This window comes from Vicia villosa, linkage group LG6, assembly GCF_029867415.1.
Source record: "Vicia villosa cultivar HV-30 ecotype Madison, WI linkage group LG6, Vvil1.0, whole genome shotgun sequence".
NCBI lineage: Eukaryota > Viridiplantae > Streptophyta > Magnoliopsida > Fabales > Fabaceae > Vicia > Vicia villosa.
In genome coordinates this window covers 122,415,044-122,420,978 of record NC_081185.1, presented here as the reverse complement: position 1 = coordinate 122,420,978, position 5,935 = coordinate 122,415,044, and the positions used below count along the sequence as shown (strand labels likewise).

General features: G+C 32.1%; 1 long non-coding RNA gene across 3 annotated transcripts; it reads right to left on the bottom strand.

Annotated features, from left to right (window-relative positions):
* Window positions 1-3,139: 3,139 nt before the first annotated feature.
* Window positions 3,140-5,332, bottom strand: LOC131612251 (uncharacterized). Of its 3 annotated transcripts, none has more exons than XR_009287325.1 (5): window positions 5,092-5,332; window positions 4,893-5,008; window positions 3,843-4,628; window positions 3,596-3,755; window positions 3,140-3,511 (listed from the first exon to the last, which is right to left on the bottom strand). It is a non-coding gene; the product is annotated as an uncharacterized LOC131612251 (long non-coding RNA). The 3 variants fall into 3 exon arrangements; XR_009287326.1 differs by having other exon boundaries at window positions 3,596-4,219; window positions 4,432-4,628; XR_009287324.1 differs by having other exon boundaries at window positions 3,596-4,628.
* Between the last annotated feature and the right edge of the window lie 603 nt (window positions 5,333-5,935).

The following is a 5,935-nucleotide window of genomic DNA, read 5'->3' as shown; positions in this document are numbered from 1 at the left end:
ACGGTTGACTTTATGAAAACGTTTTCTGTTTTCAATTTTTAAAACATGTCTTCAAAAAGCTCGCAGTTGAAAAACCAAATAATCACAGTATAACAACAATTATAATTAAAACAAATTCAACATGCAATACAACACCAAAATTGTATCCGAAAAATAATTTATGTTCCTTGTCCTCAATGCAATTTAACAACACCAAAATTGTATCAGAAAAATAATTTATGTTCCTTGTCCTGAAAATGCAATTTAACAAAAGTGGCAACACAAGGAGGAGGAAGGAACAGTAGCAACAAGCACGTGATGGAGAAACAATGAAAAGAAAGAAAGATAGAAGTACTTGAGCGTTATTGAGATGAGTATGAGCGAGCACAAGATGCTGAATGTAAGCACAACAACATGGATGATGAGTATAGGGAGGATGAATGTGGTCGAAGCATGACCACTAGGGGTGTGCATGGATCATAAACCAAACCAAAATATATATATGGTTTGATTTGGATCTTAAAACTATTTCTATAAAACCGGTTTGGTTTTTTAAAACCGGTTTACATACGGTTCAATCCAGTTTTAAATCAGTTTTTAAAATAAAAACCAGTTTTAAACCAGTTTTTCTCAAAACCGATTTTTTACTTACTTTTAAAAAAACAGTTTTAAAACCAGTTTTATAAAAAAACCAATTATATAAAAAAATCAATGTTAAAACCAATTTTTTAAATACAAAATATCACAAATAAATTAAAAAAGAGAATTTTTAGTTTACATAAACTGAGATAACCCCCATTTGCATTGCTTATTTCAATGTGAATTATAATTGGTTAATCCGATGTGTAATGTTTATCTCTAGTTGTAAAGTAGAAACAACTTTTAGTTTATTAAACTAAGACAACTACCAATTACATCCAAAACTACATATCTATACCACAAGTCTATCATTAATACATGTAATGTATGAATTATGAAATTTGGTAGCATAAATAGAATTGAACACACAGGGACTATTTCAAGAATATATAAGTTGTTGTCAAACAATATAGATTGTAATTTGTTAATATAGTTGTCTTAGTTTAATAAGCTAAAAGTTGTTTCTACTTCACAACTAGAGATAAACATTACACATTAGATCAACCAATTAGAATTCACATTGAAATAAGCAATCCAAGAGGGGGTTATCTTAGTTAATGTAGATTAAAGTTGCTGCTACTTAACAATGGGTTTTGGAGTATACCCATACTTGAACCGGCTTGTAACAATGAGTACCGGTTTTTTCTTAATGGGCCACCAGTTTGTAAACATAAGTTTGAGTTGGACTTTTAAATGTGATTTTATTTGGATAGTAATTTGGTTTTTGGTTACAGGTTATTTTGCACACCCCTAAATTGACCACAAGGTGGTAGAAGGTGGCCAAGCATCAATAGAAACTTATACTGGAACACAAGAAAATGGAAACAAGAGAGCAATGTGAATAAGCATTGGGAGGATGAACGTTGTCGAAGCATGGCCTCACTACCCCAAGGAAGTGGAAGGTGGCCGGAGCACAAGCAACAGTTTGATACTAAAGTACAAGAAAATGGAGACAAGAGAAAAACATGAAGAACAAAGCCATGTTAGCTGAGAATCACAAAAAAAGCACAAAAAGATTGGATAGCATGATACATCTCTCAGCTTCCTCATGATGTCGTAATTTATGAGATGAAGATGGTATACATTCACACCAAAAAACAAGTAATCAATTCAGGTATTTCCCACTAGGCTGAAGTGGAATGATTTGACTACCAATCATGTCACAATCCACTGACGTTGGAGTCAAAAGATGTAAAATCAACAATTAACACCTGCATCATCTGTTGGTTGACGACTGAACATTGTTGGATATCAAGTTCAAATCGGCCTAGAGGTTGTTATAGGTCATGTTGGAACTATTTTCCTACCATCTAGATCACAACCAACTGACATCAAAATCAATTGATTGATGAATCAGGTCTTGACTGACGGCTAACGGAGCTACCAAGTTCAATTGAACTTTAAGAATATTACTAGTCAGAGACCCGTGCTGTCGCCCGGGTGTATTATTTGTGGTGTAATATTTTTTGAACGATACGAAAAAATGTGAAGTAAAGAAGTTTGATCAAATTGCATATATAGAATAAAAGTTAACGATCTAAAAATAATTGACGGCCCAACAACAATTAAAAGAAAGGGATATGGGTCACTATAGAATGATTAATTAAAATAATATTTAAAAATAAAAATTTAATTTCTTAAATTAAGATAATAATTAATTAAATTAAAATAAATATTGTGTTGATAATCGTAAGATAAATAAATTATTAATTTATTAAAATTTATTTTGATAAACATATGCACGGTATGTATATGAATATAGTGTTGGTGTTGTGCCAACTTATTATTTTTTATTTTAAATATAAAAACAAAATTTTAAATGATTTATAAATACAATATTGATGATCTTTATGTTTACTACCGAAAAGTTGAGGTACATTTTGAATTAATGGTTTGTAACACTTCATCCTTTAGTTTTCTCATTTTTATTTTTTAAATTACAAATGAGATAGGATATAATCTTTGCAAACACTTCTGATTAAAGTTGTATTCAGTTCCCACCCCATCTCATGTAAACACATTTAATTTTTTTTTTCATCAAATTTTTTTCTCAAATTATTACATTCAGCTAATTTATTCTTCTAAATTATTTTGGGTTTGGATGCGTTGTGTCATTGGCACTTTCACTTTTGAATGTGTCCAAAGGATATAATGCTTGGTCTTGATGAATCCTTTGTCAATAGAAACATTTATTGTATTTTCTCTTACTGCAATGATTGAATTAGCATAAGAACGCACCTGAATTTTCTCACTAATATGGCTATATTTTCGATCAAATTTAAATTACCAACAACATTAAGTACTTGCAGAACGCTGGTTGTATCTCGCCAAATTATATGGCTGATCAATATGACATTAATGAAAAAATGAGGGCCATATTGATTGATTGGCCTATTGAGGTATATGTCCAATGTTCCTTCTTAAGTGCTGCCTTGAGAAATGCAACCTTGCCTCATGGATTAAATTTAGGGTCAGAACTACCATAAAAAATAAATATATAGTAATTTAGGGTCAGAACAAATTTAACCAAGCTTGCCTCATCTATTAAAAAAATTCCAGGAGAAGTTGATGGTCAACGCATTGAAGTTTAACATATTTGTGCCAACCTAAAGGTTCCTAAAGGCAGCTCTAGCAGACAGAAAAGTTGTGCTCATATTTCTGCCTACTATTTTTTCATACAATTCTTTAATCATAATTAGCAATGTCATCATAGTTACTGATATAATTCTTCTATATTCCTAAACCCTGATACAATTCTCGATTAAAGGCTCTTCTTCTTACACAGGCAGCCATTTACAGTTCTACTTACAAGACATCCAATGAGTCCATCATCCAGAAGCATCGGCATCATGGCCATTCTAGCAGGAGTTTGACCCGGTCGATACATCAAAGGCTGTAAAAGAATACAAAGCAATGCAATCGTAAGAAACACAAAGGAAGTAACAAAACAAAAAGAAAATCTGACATTGAAGGTTACCACTTTATGCCAATGTAGCTTGATCCAATATTGCTGATGAAAGAAAAAGCTTCCATTGAGATGCAGGGGCTGTAGCAGCTTTCTGAAATGGAGTTGTAAGATCATTGCATCTAGTAGTAAAGAGACATGGTCAACACATTTCCAAGGTATTAGTAGCAAGCTGCAATTATAACAACATCAAAAGAAAAAGTGAAAATTTCACAACATGCACAATTGAAATAATCTCTTAACTAAAACAGAAGCATACCTGATTATAAAGATGGTAAAACATTCCAATCCATAAAAGATCAGACAAAAACTTGATCAATCCTACTTTGACTATAGCATTTCTAAATCCAAATTCCATGAGTTGGGGTCACTCAAATCAGATGCACCCGTAACAAAATCAATCACAGACTAACAGAAAAACAATAGTTGTTGTAGCAAATGAACTTACAAGTATTGTCGGAGGGATACAAAAGGCAAGCGCGATTACTGAGATGTACGCAAACAATGAGTAAAGTGATAGCATAGGAACTATTTACCAACCTTTTGTTCTAATTATTTATCATCTGAAAGCCATGCTTGAGCAGTAAGATGCTCTATTTGATCTCTGGCAGAAATCCCCGTAAGCATACAAAGTACCTGTATCAAAAACAAAATTAAAAAAGAGGGCTGAATAAATGAGCAGAAATAGCTTACAGTTACGGTTTTGGTTGTCGTTGCGGAATTGAAAATTAACTCAATTAACCATACGATCTTCATCCAAGTGAAGCCTCTATTTTATATAGAGATCATGGAAGCAAATCAACAAAGAAAAAGCCAATAAATATAGTGAAAAGTAGATTATTAAATACAGAATACTTGAAGACCGCGAAGCATTTATGCTTAACACATAAAAACAGCAGTAGGTTGAAACGCAATTACGATTATCCAGATCCAAACTACGACATAATGAATGATTTACAACACATGAAATACAATTGCTCTCAGCTATTTGGAGCTTCACTTTAAGTGCCTGAGAGGTAGCCTCCCAGCTTTCCCTTTGTTTTTCCTGAAAACACCAAAGCTTTGATTAAAGCAACCAATAAGTGTGTAACAATAAGACCTCCAAGTTTCTAAATATTCCAAGCTCTCTTTAAATACACATATTAGATTATAAATCATAATAAAAGCTTTAAAAATCTTACAAAACTCTTAATTAGATTGAAAATTTTCTAAACATGAGAGCAACACACATTTGCTACCAGTAACTTCATTAAATCCCTAGAATAAAACAAAATATAACCAAGAAGATCCAAAACATAATCTTGTTTACCTTGGAACTACGTATTCAGAGAGAGTGAAACGATGATAGTTCAAAAATGAAATCCACATAACCTTGAGCAAAAGATAGTTTGCTGAAAAAATCAAATCTTTGTTTCCTCATTGATCCTTACAATGAAAGGAACAATATCAAAATAATCGAAATTATTGGAAGAAAGATATAAATGTCAGTATAAAGATTAAAGAGATACCTTATAACAACGGATTTTGCAAGTGCAGTGCGGTGATAGCGTGAGAATCGCAGCTGAGAATTTTGCGAGAGCGGTGCGGTGATAGGGAATGACACTTTAGGTAGAATGGTGGATGAAAGTGGCGGCAGGGTTTGTACAGAAATTTAGGGTTTTAGGAGACAGAAGAGAGAAAGAGAATTTGAATTGTGAAGAGAGAAGTGAACCATGAAGAGGGAAGATAGAAGAGTGACACGTTGTAAAAGCATCCATTTTCATTGGACAATAGAAAAGGGATAGGGTTATTTTGTTAAATACTAAAATGTCCAAATTATAGTGTTAATTTTTTTATAGGAAAGGATATTTTAGGTAGAATGGTCAATCTCATAGTAAATGTTTGTATAATAGATTAGGCTTTTTTTTCTCTGGTGTATTTTCTTCATATTATTTTTCTTTAACCATATTCTTTCTCTATTTATTTATTTATTTACCATGAGAAAGAATTTTCTTTCACATTATCTTGTTTCGTCAACTTACCACTCCTCAAAGAAGTATTATTATACGACTCATTTAAAAAAAAAAATCTTTTGAGAGTTGGCCAAAATTGATGCTCCACATTTTTTTTTCCGTTTATGCTACGTGTGATTTTTCCTCATGGTTAGTTGATAGTGCTTGAGACTCAAATAAATTTTATGTCATTTTCTTGAGTTGAGTTACTGCATCCTCTATGGAAAATGTTTTATTTTGTTTGGTGTGCCTATTGATCAGAGCTTTCAGAATTGTTGTCTTTCTATGAGAAATTTGAATGATTTCTCTGTATTATAAGTTTCAGAAAAAGGATTTCTCCCGTCTTTCAAAATTTTCTATG